The sequence below is a fragment of the Pinus tabuliformis genome, chromosome 6, assembly GCF_031772625.1.
Source record: "Pinus tabuliformis cultivar Carrire ecotype Pingquan chromosome 6, CPIR1, whole genome shotgun sequence".
In the NCBI taxonomy this organism is placed as follows: Eukaryota; Viridiplantae; Streptophyta; class Pinopsida; order Pinales; family Pinaceae; genus Pinus; species Pinus tabuliformis.
In genome coordinates this window covers 533,886,018-533,906,306 of record NC_142292.1, presented here as the reverse complement: position 1 = coordinate 533,906,306, position 20,289 = coordinate 533,886,018, and the positions used below count along the sequence as shown (strand labels likewise).

Here is a 20,289-nt window from a genome sequence, read left to right as displayed (position 1 = left end):
AATATGCATGCAATTTTATTTTTTATTTTTATAAATAAGCACAATATATTTTGTAGTAAAGTTATAATTTAGTTCATTTATATTGTTTTTTTAATATATGAAATGTGATAGGAATCATGGGGTGCCTATTTTGATGGTTATCATGGATTGAATTTTATTTGTAGCTAGATCCATTTGATTTATATGGCTTCCCTAGTCTGTCTTAATTTAATGTTAATATTTTATTTTAACTTAAATTGGAAGTAAACTCCAAAATATATATGCCTATTATTATGCTGATAGTAAGAATAGATCTTTGATAGTTATAATTTAATTATTAGGTTCATCATAGATATTTAAATCACGTGGAAAATGTTGGAATATTCATGGTAATATTGACATATAAATGATAAGATTTCTGTCCAAATTAGGTATACTCTTTTAATTAAATTGTCTCAAATTAATTAATTTAAGAAAATGGCATATCAACACATCATATTGGAAATGTTGTATTTCTATGTAGAAAATGGCATATCAACACATCAAATTGGGAATGTGTTATTTCTAGGCCATGGTAATGTAAGAAGAAATGTTTCCAACTATATGCTTTCCATAATAATAGTGGGGTGAATCTACATGGATAAGCATACTTGTATATTTATATATCTCCAATAATAATAATGGGGCTAGTGTTCTGATTCTTATAATAGATTGATGGCTATAGAAATGTTCAATCCATTTAATTTTATGGTAACAATAGTTGTAATAAAACCGATAAATCATTTTATAGTCAAAATATTATATATATAGTATATTTTAAATTAATTTTGAAACAACATTTTTAATTAAATTGAAATCGAATAGAGATCATAACTATGTTTTAAATAAATCTCAACCTTCTATTAATGAATAATATTAAAAATATTAATTACTCATTATGAAATCTGTAGCATCAACCTATTGATTATTAATAATTAAATTAAATTTATAGAAATTCTATTATATGATATATACACTATCAACATAAAAAAATTGAGGAATCATAAATATGTTTTCAAAAATTTATTTATATGTATTTTAGAGTTGTAAATTATGTATTCCCATTTTTTTTAATCACTAATATATTTTGTTTTGTTTTTTTTTTTTTTTCACTTTGTCTATCTAATTCTAATTTAAATGTTGAGTCTTTGTATTGAAATCTAAGGCGTTGTTGAGTTCAACGCAATGGATTTCATTGACTTTCATTGATATGTACAGTCTATGAGATAGTTTTGTATTAAAATTATGAAAATATCGAATGCATTCCCATTTATTTCTTTAGGAATTGAATTTAAATCATACAAACCAACATATATTTAAACCATTATACACATATTAATGTTCCTCTAACCTCATTATTCATGAAACCCCCCTTTGAATGAGTGAGACATATGCAAATCCCCCTTTGACTGAGTGTGAGAGGTAACACCTACATCACCTTCTATTGAAATTGTTCTACTAAAAATGTTAATACATTTATTATATATGTACAATCACAATTCTTTAGTTCTCACTATGATCAAAATAAGCCATGAAGGTGAAATAAACTTGGACATGCATAAAAAAAATTATGAAATAAAATAAGTATCCATTGTTTCCTTCAATAAATTGTAATATAGTTACATCTATGCTCCTAAGTTTTCTTTCATCATTTCAAAGAAGAAATATCATAAAATGTAACACCCTTCGCATTGAGGATATTCATGAGGACTATGTCACAAAGGCTCACAACATGAAAACATTAAATGACCCGCAACTTTATTCCTTGTTAATTATTCCACATATGTTATTTTTATTCGACAATGTCTCATGTTATTCTTATCTTTTACTCAATTATTTTATATATTTTCCACAACTATGCCATGTTTTCTCTTTCTTCTCGAAGGGTTCTTTCTAGTAGAAAAAATTTCAAGGATGAAAATTTATTTTAAAGCTTATAAACCTTATGTAAAATTAATACTCCATAATATGCATAATGTAAAATGTTTAATGATATTTTAGTAAAAATATTGAGATTTCTAATGATTTTTAAGTTAAAATAATTTTAAAGTATAAACTTTGAGCAAATAAATTAAAAAAATGTCTAAATTGATGACTATCTTTTATTTTTTATTTTGAAAAACCTTGGAATATTAACCCACTCTAAATATTACCCGACAAAAATTTCTCTACTACGTGGAAAATTGTTGGGCTTATCTACATTGTAACATTGTTTATTCTACCAAGAGCTCATAGACTATCCGTCAATATTATCTCATTTTTCGGTCTACTTAGTCATGCCCCTTCGTCTTCAAGGGTGATTTAATACCCAAAGAATGAGAACTCAACACGCTTCTATTTTTATATTTAACTACTTTAAGTAATAAATATGTTAATTGAGTACCCTACTAAATATATGTGGGATTTGCCACATCCTTATTTGTATGGGTCTATACCTATGCATAATCATTTCTAACTTCTTCTTTGTCTAATATTATTATTGGGATAACTTTCACCTTGTTCACATTCACTAGCAATATAAGAAATCTATTGTTCCTTGTTCACATTCTCTAGCAAGGCCCTTTTATTCATGTAGAAAATTTGGACATATATATTTTAGTTTGTTTGGTCCTGTGCATTTTCCTTATGCTAATGAAAATAAATGTATGAAGAATTGTGTTGATGATTACACTAGAATGTGTTGTGTGTACTTATTGAAAAGTAAATCTCAAGCTTTCAAAACTTTTAAGTATTTTCATGTAGGGATTTGATATGAAACACAATGACATATTGGCTCTCTTCATACTATTAATGGGAAATAATGTACTCTAATTAATATGAAAATTATCTCTGCAAGCATGGGATTCAACATCAGAGCATAGTTCCATACAATTCTCATCAAAACTATGTAGTTGAAAGAATGAACATTACTATATTGGATATAGTTTTCTCAATGAGGTTTTTCGAAAATAGAGCATTGATTTTTTGAGATGATGTGATTCTATGTGAAATGTATGTGAAAATCTTATGTCCATCTCATGCTCTTAGAAATGGTCTCCTTGTCAAATGTGGTATGGATGAAATCCTTCAGCAAGCCATATTAAGGACTTTAGTTCCTATACATTCACATATTTTTGTTATATTATAGCCATTATTTCATATTGGGTATATTATTGTATGTTTTATTTCTAACTTTTTCATTGCCATGTATCACACTTTGGCTATGGTTCCGTCAAAGGATTTCATCATAATTTCTATTTTTCTCAACAATTTGAAAATGAAATACCCTTCACACATGCAGTTCCTTCCAATATTATACAATCTTTCTAGAATTATCACTCTATGATTAAACCGTAACTTGATTCTCATCTCAATATAATTTTTCTTTGTAAAAGCATATATGTACAATACTAATGTTATTCCATTTACAACAAAGTATCGGATCCAAGGATGTCATCTATATTACTAAGGTTAGACTCTACTTATCTCAAAACCCTCTATAACATTATTTTCCTGATCAATTTAGAGTGATTCTAATCCAAACTAAGAAATTTCTTTCTTATGTGTGTAGGTTAGTCTATGACCAACTTGAGTTATCTTACGACATTGTTTTGGGGTCAAAATTCATGCAAGTTTTTTTGCGTACACTTTGGCCTTCAAGTACTTATCTAATGGTTCCTCTTTCTAGGTTTTTAATGTCAATTCCATTTTTCTCTTGATGCTCACCACAGGGAAATTTGATGTTGTTTGACTGTAAAGAAAAGCCTTATCTAGCTAGGAATTTTTCCAAAAGGACCGACACTCAAAATAAGGCATGTATATCAATTTCAATTCAAGGGATTTACCCTCTCTTTGTTAGTGATAATATTTAATTATGAGAAAATAGTTTTCAAGACCTAGAGTAAGGTGTCAAAGGACCATTCCCTCCCCAAGATGAGAGATCAATTTTAGCAAACAAGAAAAGGAAATGACTAAAAATGATATCTAGGGTCCAAGGCGTGGAGTAGGGTATCAAAAGACCCTTCCCTCCCCAGGACAAGAAACTAAACAAGAGAAGAACACACATAAAAGGAAATCTACAACTCGGGACTTGGAGTAGGGTGTCAAAGGACCATTCCCTCCCAGGATGAGAGATTGGGTTTTATTAATGCAGAAAAATTCAATACAACTAACCGAAGAAAACTACTCAGCCCAAAAAAATAAAAGCAACAAAAATCAAAACACTACACTCAGGACTTAGAGCAGGGTAGCACTTCCCTCCCTAAGATGAGAGATTGATCCTCTGGTTGATACAAATTGTGTCTTGCACCTTGTTAGCCTCCCTGGAAATCGCCCCAAAATATTGGTGTCCGAGTGTGAATAAAATATTCAACCCTTTACTACATTACTTCATCAATCCGGGTGCATACAGTTTTGAAGGTAATGTGAAAGGTATATATAGGGGCAAGGTTACAACCTTGCATCAAACAAGGATTCGTGATTAAGAAATCAACACATCGTTGTAATAGGAATAGAAATTAAATCGCAGAACTTAAAAAGGCATTCAGAGCAATCTATAGAGAGATCTGTAACTGCAATAAAGAAATAAACACAACAAAAAAAACACCATACATAAAATAAAATACACAACACCTAATTAAAATAGCGATTCGAGCTCCCTGATCAGGGTTGCGTTAAATTACAAGTAGAGATAGAACAACAAAATTGCATGTATTTTGATTAATCTGTGAAGAACCTGTTACAATACATATCTCTACATGGCTAACCTTCTGCATAGGAATAAAACCCCTTTTATACAATACATGGGTAATAAAATACTCCCCAAAAACCTGGCAACTAAATGCCCAAAATATAGAACAGTTTAGAATAGTGCTAGTTGCTAAGAGAGCGAGAACAAAAATGATCCAAAATAGGCTTGAAAACAGCTAGGAGTTGGTTGTGATGTCTCAACGTTGCCGAACAGCTGCTATGAATCATAGAACTACTACTACATGTTGTGAAAGAGATACCTCTTCACTGGATTCTGTGGACATAACAAGCTTTACTAGTTCACATAGGCAAAACCCTCGTGACTTTACTTCATCAATTAAATATTCCAAGAGACATAAGAAATAAGGGTTACCTCATAGATTTATCATAATAAATGCATGTTAATTAGTGCAAAAAAGATGAAAAGATACGTGAAAATGTAAAAAAAAGATAAACAGATTTGGTGCCCAACACTTATCTTAACAACTTTAGTAAATTAAATTTGTAAGTCAAACATACTTAAACGATTATAAAATACGGTAAGAAACTTTAAAAATCAACCTTCAACCAAATTATTGATATAATATAAAGTAATTTGGAAACTTTCTATAACATATTTAACTAACACCTTCACGATCGATGGATATGCTCTTTCAAACAGTAAAACTCCACTTGCAAACGTGTTTCTACCCAAGTGTTGTCAGTAGTGTCATAATTGTTACAAAAGCAAAAAGTGTTGTAATTGAATTTGAATTTTCTAACCAACGCTTTTATGCCGTAAGATTCTAACAACTTCCATCAAATGGATAAAATTGAGCCGATGAATAGCGTGATCCTGATCAACATGTCAACTTTTCAAGCAATAGATGGGGAAATTTCTGCATACATTGTGTTCCCTCATTGTTGAATTCTTTATCCTTTGTGCTCCCTCTCTCAGGAGGTTGCACAAGTTTTTATGTGTATGTATATTCTTTGTATATTGTCTTCCCTTTCTCTGAAGCGTTCTATGTATATTTTGTGTTTCTCTGAGGTGTTTGTGTATGTATTGTGTCTCTGTCCATATTCTCTAATTTTGTGTTCATTGAGAGAGGAGAATGGAACAAATTTGAGGAAAAAATACATGGTAAAGTGAGTGTGAAAGGGCCAACATCATTCTTTTATATTTTTTAAATTTGTAGGATTGTTTCCATTGTTGTTGTAATTCTATGTTATTTGTAAAATATCCGTAATTGTTTACTGGTATTCCAATCTGATCGATTTTGTTTGTAACAATTTATCAAGCAATTCGTCAGTTATCTTATGTTATCTAAGTTTCATGTGTATCATCTCCTTTCTCAAGAACAGAAGTTGCGTGCTCATGCTGATTAGCTGAAAAGTCGAAGAAAAAATATTCACAATGTTGGCATGGTCCGTCATTACAAAGACTAAGTAAAGTTGTTTTATTTTATGTTATCTGAGTTTCGTTTGTATTATCTCCTTTCTCAAGAAGGAGGAATTAATGTGAGTATAACAACGGTTAAGAATAGTAGTTGCGTGCGTTGCATGCTTGTGCTCACCAGCTGAAAAGTCGAAGAAAAAATATTCATAATGTTGGGTTGGTCTGTCATTGAAAAGACTAAGTAAAGCTGTTTTTTCTTGATAATGTTCCTTTCTGCTGTTCTTGTATCTTTTAAGTTTCAAATTATATGTTCTTTAATTTGATGGTTTGTTTCTATCAGCAATTTATTTTTGTAGTTGGAAATAGAAATGTTGCAGGGCTTTCACCATTTTCATTAATAATTTATTTAGGCAGGCGTGTTATTGTTTTGTTTTTTTTTCATCTTCCAAATGCAGTTATAAATGCTATAGAGCTAGTAAGAACAACTCTGAAGATATCAAAAGCAACTTGGTACAACCAAGAGCCAGAGATGCACTTTGAGCAACATAGACTACATATAGAGCAAGATATTGTACTGAGTTGATTTGACTAAAAACAACATATACAAAGGCAGGTATTGCATTCATTGTACAACCTGTAGCATTTAAAGTGCTTGTGAAGAGGATAAAAAGTTTCATATAACATATCGATGGATCACACTTTTTTTCGGTATATCACCATCTATCTAGCGAGAAAGCTCCTCGTAGAGGACACTACTTATGCCTAGTGGCCAGGCAAGGATCTTCAAATAAAAACAACAAGAAAACATCAACATATTGTTGTTGCCATCCATGGGTAATTTATTTGAAATAGATTTTGAGTCACCGAAGTAGAGTCCCTGATAAAGAGATCGTCAACAGGATGCAAGAAAATAAGTAAACTTGATTTTTTTGACTACTCACAGTATGATTTCCTCTTTACTAAAACTTTTTTGATAGTTCTCATAAAATATTATCGTCGGTCTATGAGAAGATAATAAACATATTGTTTCATTAAAGCCTGTAATAAATAATAAATAAATAACAAGATTAATAGCATTTCAGTAAACTGAAACCTGTAATAAATTTTTTTGTTTCCAACCTATACCCTTCACAAACTCTGGTTTCTTTTTCTTTTTTAAGATCCAACCTTTTTTCTCTTAACACATTTCAATTATTACAGACAAATTTTGAAGGTGATGTTTCACCGTTTTTATCTTTAATGGGTAAAAAGAAATATCAGGATCAACTTTTTTATGCATATCAAAATCTTAAATTTTCTTGAAAGTAATAGTTTAAGTTTCTACAATATTTTGATTAATCTGCTCTTTTTGAGAAGATACCATGAGTGGTTTGTTATTTCAATAATCTGTATGCATGCTTTGAATAACCTATTATATCAAGTTATGGGTTTCATTCTTAAAAAGAAATCATCATTTATTTTACCAGTATCCCAAATTGTTGATCCCATCTTATAATTTATGCAATTTCACGGAATACCTGAAGCTTCATAGCCTCTCAATTTAAACAGATGAGCGATGACCAAAATTACAAGGAAAATTTGATAACATCGTGTTCTCTAATTTTTAGTTTATTCTCAAATTAAACAATCAAAACTTTAATTTGAAAGCAAAGCTTGCTTAAGAGGATATCATTCCCACCAAGGCGGGGATCAAAACGATAAATCTACAAAGATATCATTCAGAATTCTAAATCTCTTCTGCACAGACTTTGACTTCTAAAAATACCAAATATTTTGGAATAAATATCTATTGACTTTAATATATGTTTTCGTTAACCGAAAGAAAATTCAAGATCAACTCTAATCAATGTTTTCATTGACCAATAACAGTTGCCCATCCCACCAATATAGGTAGGATCACTCCGAGTTAAAATTGGAGACATCGAGCTCTCCTTTCGATCAATTGAATATTTCTAAGCTTTCAGATGTGTCTAAATTTAACTGAATCCCAATTAAATTATTTGAAAATGTTGATTATTAATTAGATCATTAATTCTCCATCTTATAAATTCCATTATATTTTAAAAACCAAAACATATATTCATAAGTAATAAGTTTTTAGTAAAAAAAAAAAATAAAATTATTTATCAGTTATTATTATATATTTTAAAGGTATTTTTTTTGCATTTAATTGAAAAGAAATCAAATATGTAATACAAATAGAAGAATTATTATATATTTTAAGATTATAATATATTTTTAAAGAGAAAGATATAAAAATAGTAAACTTTGTTAAGTTAAATAAAATAATAAGTAAGAATTTATATTTGAATTTAAAGATGTAGTATTCTTTGAAATGAACATGTTCCCGTCCAAAATTTGTAAAAACAAGTTTGAATTTGAATTTAAAGAAGATGTAGTATCCTTTCAAATGAACATGTTCCCGTCCAAATTCTGAAAAAAATTGAATTTAAAGAAGATGTAGTATCCTTTGAAATTAATAGGTTCCCATTGAAAATTAATACACTTTTGAAATGCACACATGTTGTTGGAGTGGGGAAGGTGGATGGGAAAAGGACATCAATAGAGACTAAGAGAAAATGAACACACTTGCGAGAGAAAGAGTGAGATTGAGAGTGAGGGATGGAGAGACAATGTGGGATAGGAGACACAATGTGAGAGGGAGTGATTGAGAGAGGGGGAGAGAACAAGGGAGTTAAATGCACTGATGAAGAGGAGGGAGAGACAGGGAGTGAGTAAGAGGGAGAGTGATAAAGACAGAGGGACGGTGAAGGAAGTGGAAAGAGAGTCGACTGGAGGGTGAGGGAGAGGGAGAGAGAGTGGTGGATGAAGGGAGAGAAGGGGAGAAAGATAGAGAGGGGGAGAGGGAGGGAAAGCAAGACAAAGAGGGGGATGGTGAGAGGGGTAGGGAGATTTAATGAGAGAGAGGTGGTATAAATAAAGAGGAAGGGAAAGGGAGAGAGTGGGGGAGATAAAAAGAGAGAACTAGTGGGGGGTCATAGGAGGAAGAGAGGGGGGAGTGCGAGGGAGGTAGAGAAGAGGTTTGAGAGGTTCAACATGGTAGGGATGAATAGGGGTAGGAAATAAAGGGATGAATAGAGAGAGGTGGTGTGGGGGATAGAGAGTGAGGGAGGTAGATGGAGGGAGTGGTAGGTTAAGGGAGTGGAAGGGGTGGAGGAAGGGATAAAGGGAGAGAGATAATGAGGAAGTGAGAAGGAGTAAGAGGGGGAGAGAGAGAATGAGCTAGAGGGAGGGAGAATGGGAGAGTAAGAGTAAGGGAGAGTGGGAGTGGGAGAGAGAGGGGGAGTGAGAAAGAAGGAAAGTTGAGATTGAGAGACATATAGTGAGGAACAAAGAGAGAGGGGTAGTGAAGGGGTAGGAGAGGGAGAGGTAGTGAGGGTGAGAGACTAAGAGAAGATGGATATAAATGGGGAGAGACATAGAGGGAGAGGGACAATGATGGAGAAAGTAAGAGTGTGAAAGTGATGGAGAGAGATGGTGAGATGGTTGAAGAACATATATGGTGAGAGAGAGAGATAGAGGGAGGGAGGGAGTGAGAGAGAGAGAGAGAGAGATAAATAGTGAGACAACATAGGAAGAGGTAGAGGGAGAGAGGAAAGGAGAATGGGAGAGGTATGATAGATAGAGGGAGAGGGGGAAGTGGGAGAGAGCGAGAGTGGAAGTGAGTGCGACTGAGAGAGAGGTGGGTGAGAGATGAAGAGATGGGAAGAGGGGATAAAGAGATTCAGAGTGGGAAAAGAGAGAGAGAGAGAGAAGGGGGGAGATGGACATATATATTGACACAGAGATATAGAGAGAGAGGGTGACTATGCCACATTCTCCTCCACCTCCTCCCCCTTCACAAATTCCTCCTCCTCCACCTCCTCTCCCTCCCCCTCTCTGCCCATCCCTATCCTCCCCATCTTTCTATTTACCCAGCACCTTCCCCTTCATTGCCTTCCACACCTCACCCTCCATATCCTCCTCCTCTCAATGCTCTCCCACCTAAAATATCATCCCCCACCTAGCCATACCTATCTCATCATCCATCCACCTCTATATTTGGTGAGCCCCAGTATTGCAGCAATAATGCGGCAACTCCTGGGACTCCCTTCTTTAATTTTATCAACCCGGTAGTTCGTAACAAACTCGGAAGCGATGGTGTTGTATGCACAAGTACTAGCTCTTGCCGCAGCTATCACTTGATTAGCTGGCACAAGTTCACTAGGAGCTCAAGCTAGCTTATATGAGTTCTCAGAAGAAGCTTTTAATCATTATGGAAGAAAGCTAATCTCAAAAGGGCTATTCTACTTGCAGAAATAAACTGAAAGTGGAAAGGAAATGCAAACCCTAGCAAACCCTAGTTTTACCAACTAACCCTACTGATGCGAAAAGAAGGATGAAAGCTACTGAAAGAGATGCCATTGAATTCTAGGAAGGTAAAATGCATGTGTCTAAGTTATCACTATCTGAAGAAAGCATCTTTATGTATTTTTGAATAAGTTATTAGAATTATCATGCATGTGCCTTTAACTGCTTTTTATTGTGCAGAGGTGGATTAGCGAGTGAAAATGATTGGAGGAGGTTGGGAAGGTTCAGAGAGGGCCTAAGGGGTCCCTAACACCATTCCAGAGAGTTTCACAAAGTTCAGCTATCAAGAAACCACGTTTATGAGATTCTATAGGAAGTCTCGAAGGGTTCTACAAGATGTTCTGTGATTTTCTACAAGATGTTTAGGAATGAGATTTTGGAGGATGGATGGAGGAAGAAGGATGAAGGAGTGGGTATGGAGGTGAGATAAGGGTGTGAGGAGGTCCAAGACTTGGTGGATGGAGCTAAGGAATGGCGAGGATGGTTGGATTTGTTCAAGGGAGAGTGAAGCAATGTTTCACAAAAACTAGGGTTATGTGAGAAAATGTGTCAAACTTGAGGTAAGGATTCTATGTAGAGGGTGGAGTCGATGGTGCTGATGGAGAATAAGCAGATGAAAGAGTGGTACAGATTCTCTGTAAGTCATTTTTCCAATCTGAACCAACAAAGTCTTGTAAATTCAAAGACCTAGTTATGTTGACCTAATTTGCTAGCTGACAGTAAAGAGAATGAACAGAACTGTGACCTGCAATGAAACCATGTATTTTAACTCATGCAACTAAGAAAACGAAAGTCTGAACTTGTAACCAACTTTTACACATGAAAATCAAACACTAGTGATTGCATGGCAAAGCAAAATTAGTGTTTTTGTGGGTAGTAAAGTCATCATAATCACAGCTCCTGATCCCACTGAGGGAGAGGTGAAGCCACAGATGTTTGATGGCCCTTTTCTTGAAGCTTTTTCTGTTAACAACCTATCAATTAAATCTGAGCATGAAAAGCTATTTTACTCATCAAAAACAACCTAAATAACAAAACAAGATTTAAATCTAAATAGCAGATTTTATTATAAGAATGCAGCAAAGATACATGAAAGTAAACAAAGGAGGTACTGGGCGCTTGAGATGGGGCCAACCCTAAGATCTACAGCCTTCTAAGAGAGATTTAGAGCTGGTGCAAAGCTGGATTCATCTTTATTGATCAAAAGAAATGTTACATTCCAAAAACTGTCCACAAGGGAAAGCTTGAAAATGTGTTGAAATGCAAAGCTAATCTACTGACTAAAATCGAACTATAAGCTAGCTAACTTTTGCCTACAAAGTGACTAAAAAATGATTACAAAATGACTAACTGAGATGAGGCCCTAAGCCCTCTTATTTATACAAATTGAGGACCCCAACAGTCCTCCTAAACTTTAGGGACTCGGCTACCCAAAACTTGCAGTTAACAGCAGTCCTACTTGACTTGCTTGGTTGCACTTGTGATAGTTGATTTGGTGGCCCTTGAACTCCTAGCTGATGGTGGAGAATTCGAGGTAAGCACCCATAAATGAAGGGAACCCCTTCCTAAAAATCCTCTCCACGAATTTGGCTACCAAGTTCTCATTTCAACCCTTGATTTTGTCTCAAAGTTGACCAAAAAGACTACACAAAGCACACATTAGACTTGTTGGCATAATGACTAACCCAATTCACTCTATTAGCATAAATATAATTAAAAACATACAATAAACTAATGAGAATGGTGTATTAAGTCGAATTAGGAGGTTGAATGAGCCCAAAATAATCATCCATTTTTGGGGCTCATCAATATCCTACCTCTAAACCTCCTCCTCGCCCTCATCCTCCTCTCTCCTCTCCCCACTCCCCCATTACCTTATGCTCCTCCAACTCCTCCTCTACTTCATCCTTTGACCTCAACCTCCCACTGACGCACCTCCTCCTCGTCCTTTTTCTCCTACTCCAACTCCCCACCCCTCCTTTCCCTCCTCCACTTCTGGCTCCACTTCCTCCTCTCCCCTTGACCTATTATTCCTTCCCCTCCTCAAAAAATCCTCTTTTTCTCCTCACTTCCCCCCTCACTCTAATCCTCTGCCAACTTCACCTCCCCCTTACCCCCCACTCATGTTCCTCTTTGTCCTTGATCCTCGATCCTCCTCATCTCTCTAGTCTTCCCCACTCATCCCTCATCGTCTTTGTCTCTCTTTTACTTCCTTTTCCTATTTCCAACCTCGTCCCCCTCTTCCCCCTCCTCTCCTCTCGCTTACTATCGCCTTCATTATCTCCCTTCCCCCTTCTTGCTCCTCCTCATGCACACCCTTCCTCTCCAACCCTCCAACTACTCCTCCTAGTCCTCCACCTCAACTTCCAACTCCCTATCCTCACCCTCCTCCTTGTCCCTTTCGCTCCCTTAGCTCATAGCTCCACCTCACCTCTAGCTTTATCCTCTTACTTCTCCCCCTAGCCTCACCTATTTTTATCCTCTTCTTTCCAGACGTCTCCCCTTGCCTCCTAATCCTACTATTTCTCCACCCACTAAGTCTACACCTCCTCCCTCACCTCCCTTCTCTACCCTCCCCCAATCTACCCCTCCCTTGTGCTCCTCCAACTCTTCCTTTTCTACCTCCTCTCCCCTCAACTCCCACTCCCACTCCTCCTCCTCCTCCTTCTACTCCTCCTCCAACTCTGCCCCCTACTCTGCTTCCCCCACTTCTTCCTCCACTCATTCCTCCCCACTTTCCCTCTTCTTCCTTCCCCTCCTCCACACATCCTCTTTTTCTCCTCAATTCTCCCCACTCTTCTCCTCTTCCAACCCCACCTAATGCTCCCCCTCGCTCTCACCCTCATGTTCCTCCTTGTCCTTAGTCCCCCCTCATAACCTTTCTTGCCTTCCTCACTCATCCCTCCTCCCCTCTTCCTCTCCTCCACTTCCTCCTCAGCTTCCCGCCCTCCTCCTCCTTCTTTCCTCTCCCCCATGATCGCCTTCCATGTCTCCCTTCCCCTCTCCTCCTCCTCATGCATGCCATCCCACTCCCTCCCACCCACTTGGTGAACCACCTCCCTACCTCCTCCTCCTCGTACACTCCTATCCCCCTCCCCAACATCCTCCTCTTGCTCCTCCTCCTCCATCCTCATATTGCCCCACTTCTACTTTTCCTCCACCACATCCTTTGTCTCTTCCCACATCATCTTGCCTCGACCTCCCCCTCTCCATCCCCCCAACCACCACCACCACCAACAACCACCTCTTCCTCCTTCTCCTCATACATCACCCCTTTATCCACCTCCTCCCCTCAACCACATCATCTTCCTCCTCTTTCACCCGTTCATAACCCCTACCTCTATCCTCATCCTCTTATGCATCTTGCTCTCTCCTTCTCCTCCTCCTCTTCCTTGTACTCCTCCACATGCATGCCATGCTCCCTCTTTGTTTTCTTCCTCCCCCTTCCCCTCTCTATATGTGTTTGTGTGTGTGTGTGTGTGTGTAAATAGTAATCCAAGAAATAATATTATTTGAAAAATGAATATAAATAATTAGTTATGTAGAAAAAATTTAACTGATAAATTTTATATAATAATATCAAATTTGGTTGCGAGAAAGCACAAAACTCAATGTTTATTTCTTATTTATAGGACTATCTAAAATAATTATATAAATTATATAAACTCTTTGAAAATTAAAATAAAATAAAATCTCAATTATCATAATCATAAATTCTGGAAACCTTAAATATAATTAAGATACACACAAAACACAAGGAAACTTCCAAAAGCTCAATTATGGTAAACATTAAATCTTGAAACTTCAAATCTAATTAAGATACACACACAGAACACAAGGAATCTTCCAAAAATCTCCATTGGTCATAGACATAAGTAGGATGTAACACCACTGCGGATGTTGTATAATAATAACAATAGTACTATAATCTCTCATATTTTGTTATTTGATGTGGCCACAAAAGGAAGTACAAAAGGCTCCCTCAACATTGAACCGAATCAGTTCATGAAAAAAATACATTACTCTTTACATATGCCCATTTGATAGATGGTCATTGTCTTCAATACCTTTATTGTTAATATGTATTTCTAATCTATTGTTGTATTAAGACTATGTACCTGTAGCACTCTCTTTCACAATTATACAGAACAAAATGGTTTATTAATATTATAATCCTTATTTATGTTTAGATCTAAGAAGAAAATTTAATTGGCTAGCGACTATTGAGGAGAGAAGAATGTTGATGAGAGAGTCCTCCTCCTCCTCCTCCCTCCTCCTCCTCCCCTGCCCCTCTACCTCCTCCACTTGCCCTAACTCTGCCTCTGCCACATCCTCCCCCCTCGCCAGCCTTCTCCTTTGCCTCTACTCCCACCTCTTTCTCTTTCTCCTCCTCCTCCTCCTTCCCATCCCTCCCCTAATACCTTACCCTCCCCGTCTCCCCCCTCCTTCCCCACCTCCACCTCCTCCCCATCTACCTTCGCCTCCACTTCCTACGCTTCCCTCCTCCACCTCTTCCTCCTCCCCCTCCCCCTTGCCTTCTTTCTCCCCTCCTCCTCCTCATCCCCCCCCCTCCCACCTCTTCCCACTCCTCCCCTGTTGCTACCTCCTACTCCTCCCCTTGTGCCTCTCTCACCTGTTGTTACTTCCCCTAACTCCTCCTCCCCCTCCCTCCTTTGCCTCTTCACCATCCTCCTCAAACCCCCCCTCCACCCCCATCACCTCCTCCGATGCTCCCTTGTGCCTTCATTTTGATCATGTGTTGGCACCCATGTAAATGCATTCAAGCGGATTGAGTTGTATCATGTGAGGGCACACATGTAAACTCTTTTGGCCGGGTTGAGCGGGGTCGTGTCATTTGAGGGCATTCCCTGGCACACAAGCCCATGTCAAAAATGCTAAGTTGTTACCGAGGGTGGGCCTTATGCATGTTCGTGCAACCTGATTGCCCAACTTTCACTTATGCCTTCATTTCGGTCGTGTGTGGGTACCCATTCAAAATTGTTCGAGTAGGTTAGGTTGGGTCAGGCTGGGTGCCCATGGTCAGATTATGTCACCTGAGGATGCCCATGTAAACTCATTCGGTTGGGTTGGGTCATGTTGTGTTGTGTGAGGGTGCCCATGTAAAATTTTTTAGTTGGGTCGGTTCGGGTCGTGTACTGTGAGGGCACCATGCAAACTCATTTGATCGAGTTGGCTCGTGCCATGTGAGGGTGCACATGAAAACTCATTTGGTCGAGTCAGGTCGGGTTGGGTCGTTTCATGTGAGTGTGCACCCAAGAACACATGCCTGTGAAGAAAATGTTAAGTTGTGACCAGGGGTGGGTTATCTATACGTTTGTGCAACCCGTTTGCTCAATGATCCCTTGTGCCTTTGTTCTGGTCTTGTGTCGACACCCATGTAAACTCGTTTGGGTGGGTTATTTCGTGTAATGTGATGGAACCCATGTAAACGCATTTAGTCACATGGTATTAGGTCTTGTCATGTGAGGGTGCGCCCAGGCACATGGGTCCGAGTGGAAAATGCTAAGTTGTGAATCTGTGTGGGCCTTGTATATGTTTGTGCAACCCTTTTTCCCAACTCTCCCTTATGCCTTTGGTCTAGTCATGTGGGGGAACCCATGTAAAATTTCTTGGGTGGGTTGATTTGTGTCGTGTGAGGGTACCCAGGTAAACTCGTTCACTCTTGTTGGGTCATGTCGCGTGAGGGCACCCATGTAAACTTATTTGGGAAGGTTAGGTCATGTAATATGAGGGCATGCCTAGGCACATGTGCTCATGTAAAACATGTTAGGTTGTGAGCAACAGTGGGCTTTGTGCATGTTCGTGTGTTCTGTTTTCTTGACACTTGATTCTTCCTTCATTCCAGTTGTGTGTTCGCACCTATGTATACTTGTTCAGGCAGGTCAAGTCATGTCATGTGAGGGCGCCCAAGCAAACTCGTTCGGTTGAGTTGTGTCGTGTCGTGTGATGATGCCCATGTAAAATCGTTTCGGCGGATAGGGTCGTGTCATATGAGAGTGCATCTGGCCACATGTGCCTGTGTTGAAAATGTTAAATTGTGACTGGGGGTGGGCATTGTGCACGTTTATGTGGCCTATTTGCACGATGTTCCCTTGTTCCTTCATTTTAGACATGCGTTGGCACCCAGTTCCTATTGCCCCTCTCGCTCCCCTTCCACCTCCTCCCTCTCCCCCCTCTCCACCTCTAGCACTTCCTCCACCTCCTCGACCTCCAGCTCTTCCTTCTCCTCCTCCTTTGCCTCCACCACTTGCCCCTCCTCCCCCACCTCTTCCCCCTCTACCTCTTCCGCCTCTTCCCGCTATGCCTCCATTGCCTCCGCTTCACCCCTATCTCATTCTCCTCCTTATCTTCACCTCCCTGCATCCCCCAACCTTTGCCTTAGAACCCACCCTCACATGCCTCCCTCTCACTATCCTCCTCCTCCTTCGCCTCCTCTCACCTGCTCTACCTTCTCCTGCCTTCACCTTTGCCTCTCCCCCCACCTCCTCCCCCTTCTACTCCTCCGCCTCCTCCTCTGCCTCTTCCTTCTCATCCCCCTAACCACTTCTGCCTTCTCCTCAGCCCCCAAATACCCATGCCTCCTCCCATGCCACCTCCCCCTCCACCTCCTCTCTGCCTTCTCCTCCAACTCATCCTACTATGAAAAACATAAAAATAAAAAATAATTACATATCACTTAATTCTATTTATTTATAGTACTTATAGATTTTCAGATTTATTCCCCCACCTCATCCTCTCCTCCTCCTCATTCTCCTAAGAAAAACATAAAAAAATAAATAATTCCATATCCTTTCATTCTCTTTATTTATACTACTTATGGTATTTACATATTTTCATATTTATTTACGATGATAATTCACATATTATCAATACATATATGTTAATAGAAAAAATGATCTACATTAAAAAATTGCAATATAAATAATTAATTATGTGATCTCAAATTTAATTTAAAATAGCTTCCTTGTCATTCTAGCAAATCGAGTTAAGGTGGGCAAAATACAAAATTACAAAAACACCAGTACTGTCTGCATATGCCAGTTGGTCATTGTCTTCCATACCTTCGTTGTTAAGATGCATTTCTAATCTAATGGTGCATCATGACAATGTACTTGTAGCACTCCGTTTCAACTAATTTATCACTATTATACTAACATGTATCATTGTCTTTCAACTAATTGATCACCATTATACCAGAATAGAATGAAATTGTAACCATTTAGCTTTTGTTGTTATTTGTATTTATATCTTAAAAGAAAATTTAATTGCCTAGATATGGGTGAGGACTACCTGTGATTTTTAGTGAGGAGAGACCAATATTAATAAGAAATTGCTCAAAATTTCAAATGTGTGAACAATAGTATAATGGTCCAGTAAAAGTATAAATAAATGTCATCTATAGTTGTAGAAAAATAATTAAAAATAAGACTTTGAAAGAAGTGCTCAGTATTTCAAATGTGCGAACAATTATCCATAAATGCTATCCATAGTTGCAGAAGGAATTATCCATAAATACTATCCATCACAAGAATTATGGGAGAAAAGATGTCCTTCCAGGGTAAAGAATCGCTTCATTTTACTGTCGATGAGAGATTTTAGGTCCTTCTCACATATTGAATCACGTACAATGAGATTTATGTATATTGGCTCACACTCTACATCATGATTTAACTTCGAGTATTACTGACAGATTTAGTCAAATTTAAGTGAGTTTATATGTACAAAAATATTTATACAATCAGGCTATACAGAAAAGGAAGATATCCATTTGTGATAGACAAGATTTGATATGGCTCGTTTAATATAGTACAACAATAATTTCAAATGTAGCTTAATAATATTACATATCTTGTAATTAGCTTTTAAAATTATAAAACTAAATCTAATAAATAGTCAAGGTGAAAATTGCAATTACGTTGTATTGTAGAGGAGAGTTCAATTAGGAATAAATGTAAGCTTTCTATTTTAACAAACGCAGGCCAACTAAACTGATGGAAAAAATTGTGTTCAGCTAAATTCATGGAAAAAATAGTGTGGTGAGTCAATCAATTAATAAAATAGTGTGGTCAAGTTTATGGAAATAAAAACAACTTTTAATTCGACAAGCAAAAATAATCCGGTTAAATGTGATGGATTGTTTAAACTAGCATGAAACCAATAAAAAATTAATTGAATACGGATAGAAAATAATAAAAGAGTTAATTAGATAAAGATACGATAAGCACTTAAAAACTGATTAAACTCGTCAAGTTTATTGGAAATCTAATATACTAGATTAAACAAGTAGTTCAATTATTAAAAATGTTTGTGAAAAGCATTATTAGTAAAATATTAAATTTAATCGACATGGTAGATTCATCCCAAATTCATGGAGCCATGGTGGATAAACTATTGAATGAGAATGGAAAGTATTACATACTTGTAGCTCAAATTTGTCTAGCAAAGGATGTTTAAGGGGTTTGCATCATATGGATGTCTCATCTCTCCTCTTTTCTCCATTGAGCTCATCCAAGAAATCAACATTACCATCCTCGAGCAACCTAGGATGATATGAATACATTACCAATAAATGAACATGTAGTTAAACATGCAACCTTTGGAATTAAATTGACAAAAATGAAAGATATATAGATGGAATTTGATGCCATGGCAGAGCTTAAAATCATACAATATAAATGAAATACCATGCCATTCATGCACACAGTCAATGATCTATCCACACACAAACAAGACATCACTGACTCACACACAGACAAAACATGATTGACTCACACACATATATGGCCATTGTAAATTCTCTTGTCCTCTATCCACACATAAACAGGAAATAACTGAAACACACAGATGGATCCAGAAATACTCAGATTCAAACCAACCACACATCCAAACACACTAAAAAATAACAAGAATTGATATATATATATATATATATATATATATATATATATATATATATATATATATATATATATATATATATATATATATATATATATATATATATTCGTATAGCTATTTCTCCACCTATATTCTCAACCCTATAGGATATATGTACTTCCCACGCTCTTTGAAGGTTTCATCGACTCTAAGTTTTCATGGTTTCCATAATATAAACATAAGTGGGATTTATCCAATGTGATAGGTTATTTCTTTTGTCAGAAATTATGTCAAATTGGACCATTAGTACCATACATACGGGAGTGCTTCTGTTCTGCTCTAACAAGCGCTTGAGTGTAATATGCTGCTTTTGTCAGAGTATGCTTTTGTCAGAGAATATAACAAACTTGATCGGGCTCTTGTCAGAGAATATGCTTTTGTCAAGGAATATAATGCATCAGGCAATGTTCGAGTGGAATATGTGGCTTTCTTGTCAGAGTATATGCTTTTTTCGAGGAATATAACACATCAGGCATTGTCGTAGTGGAATATTCAGCTTCTTGTCAGAGATTATAACAAACTATAGGCACCCACTAGGCATAGATTCGTTTCAACATTGGTTGGACACTACTTGGCATAAATTGTTTTCAATGTTGGATGAACCCCAAGCATCCACTACTCGCATTACCTATCACACACTCACCCAATACTAGCATGTGCGTTTAAATTTGCTTCAATGCTTCAATAACTCCCAAGTTGCTGCTGTGATTCCCATGCCTTCTTACTGGAGAAAGAATGTTAAAAGAAAATGTGATATACTTAATTCATAATTAGCTAATTGTAAAAATGAAAATTAAATTTTCCATAATTTATAAATAATAATAAAAAAAATTAAA

General features: G+C 36.8%; 1 pseudogene; it reads right to left on the bottom strand.

The window, feature by feature from the left end:
• LOC149259634 (organic cation/carnitine transporter 4 pseudogene) overlaps window positions 1-13,629 on the bottom strand; it is a 38,012-nt pseudogene extending 24,383 nt beyond the window's left edge.
• Window positions 13,630-20,289: the final 6,660 nt, after the last annotated feature.